Below are 2,243 nucleotides of genomic sequence, written 5' to 3'. Positions count from 1 at the left end.
TATATTTGCATCAACAATGGCTTTTCTTCATTATCCACCATCTTCTGGGCCACTGTGAAGCTGCAGCAAAATGGAGGGAGTGATGTCGCTTGGCCCAAGTCAGGTCAGTCCTCCAGCAATGGGCGGTATCCAGCGCAGCGTTAACAGGCGGTAGCAGGCCTTAAAAACACATTTTAATGGAATTTCGGGCTGGGAGGGAGTTTTCCGACTGTTTGGGACCTGCAAAGTGGGCGGGGGCTTTGCAGCATCGGCGGCGGTAATGGGTGGCCCAAATTATCGCCACGCTAATCGGGAGCGGTAACTGTGGTAATGGGTGGCCCAAATTATCGCCACGCCAATCGGGGGTGGTAACTCTGGTAACGGGCATCCCAATTTACCACCGGCGCTAATCGGGGGCGGTAACGGCGGTGACTGGGTGGTAGCGGCGGGTTATGGTGGGCCCAATTTACCGCCAGTGCTAATCGGGGGCGGTAACGGCGGTAACGGGTGCTAATTTCCATTTTTTATCAAAACGGGTGGTAACTGGACGGTAAATGGACAATTTGAGAGGAAATTCGAGCCCGTGTGTTTTCCTGATCATCAACTATTGATCCTCACTCAATCAATGTACATTAGAATGGTTCATCCTTCAGTCTGGATGTCCGTTTGCCTGCATCAGTGGTACCCAATTGTGTCTATTGGCCTTCACCATGACAGTGGCTAAAAAAACCAGCCAAAAACTAAATGCCATCATCACTCAGAGATCCCAAGTGTTTCTAGTACCGACATTGTGGCTCTCCCAACCTGGCTCTGCGTCTCGCCCAGTGACAGCGCAGGTCGGAGGTCATCACGCTGGATACCTTGTGTTCCTGATTATTCCCGGGTGTTGATTTTAACGGTGAGATATTGGGGAGAGCCACGGGTTAGGTGCTCTGGCCCTCAATGCCTGATTCACTGCTCTGTGCTCCCGTCAAGCGAGACTCTGCCCCGGGAGCAAAGTCCTTGTATTTGGGCCCTCAGATATACAGGCAGGGTTCGTACAGGTGAGTGCTGGGCCTGGCTGGCCAGCAATTCCTTGCCCTAGGATGGGACACTGCAGGCGTGCCCACCCAATCCCCCAGTTCTATTCAATATCTGTTGATTCAACGCCAGATGTCACACACTCAGATCAGCTGACATTTGTCGTCTGCCTCGTTCTAACGACTTGTCCTGAGGAAAGGTTCCTTAAGTTCTTGCCAATAATCGGTCATATGGGACAAAAAATAGCAGAAATAATACTGGCCTTTCTGGATGAGAACAGGATCGACCTACAAAATTGCTGCGGTCAATTGTATGATAATGCTTCAAATATGAGTGGGAAATACATTGGTACACAAGCTACCATCAAAGAGCAATGCCCATAGAAACATAGAAACATAGAAAATAGGTGCAGGAGTAGGCCATTAGGCCCTTCGAGCCTGCACCACCATTCAATAAGATCATGGCTGATCATTCACCTCAGTACCCTCTTCCTGCTTCCTCTCCTACCCCTTGATCCCTTTAGCCGTTAGGGCCACATCTAACTCCCTATTGAGTTTATCCAACGAACTGGCATCAACAACTCTCTGCGGTAGGGAATTCCACAGGTTAGCAACACTCTGAGTAAAGAAGTTTCTCCTCATCTCAGTCCTAAATGGTTCACCCCTTATCCTTCGACTATGTCCCCTGGTTCTGGACTTCCCTAACATCGGGAACATTCTTCCTGTTTCTAACCTCTCCAGTCCCGTCAGAATTTTATATGTTTATGAGGTGCCCTCTCATCCTTCTAAACTCCAGTGAATAAAGGCCCAGTCAATCCAGTCTCTCCTCATGTGTCAGTCCAGCCATCCTGGGAATCAATCTGGTGAGCCTTCGCCGCACTCCCTCAATAGCAAGAACGTCCTGCCTCAGATTAGGAGACTAAAACTGAACACAATATTCCAGCTGAGGCCTCACCAAGGCCCAGTAGAACTGCAGTAAGACCTCCCTGCTCCTATACTCAAATTCTCTATCTATGAAGGCCAACATGCCATTTGCCTTCTTCACCGCCTGCTGTACCTGCATGCCAACTTTCAATGACTGATGTACCATGACATCCAGGTCTTGTTGCACCTCCCCTTTTCCTAATCTGCCGCCATTCATATAATATTCTGCCATCGTGTTTTTGCCCCCAAAGTGGATAATCTCACATTTAGCCACATTATACTGCATCTGCCATGCATTTGCCCACTCACCTAACCTGTCCA

The sequence above is a fragment of the Pristiophorus japonicus genome, unplaced genomic scaffold, assembly GCF_044704955.1.
Source record: "Pristiophorus japonicus isolate sPriJap1 unplaced genomic scaffold, sPriJap1.hap1 HAP1_SCAFFOLD_1097, whole genome shotgun sequence".
Taxonomy (NCBI): Eukaryota; Metazoa; Chordata; class Chondrichthyes; family Pristiophoridae; genus Pristiophorus; species Pristiophorus japonicus.
The sequence above is the reverse complement of the archived record's forward strand: the minus strand, read 5'-3'. Positions refer to the sequence as shown.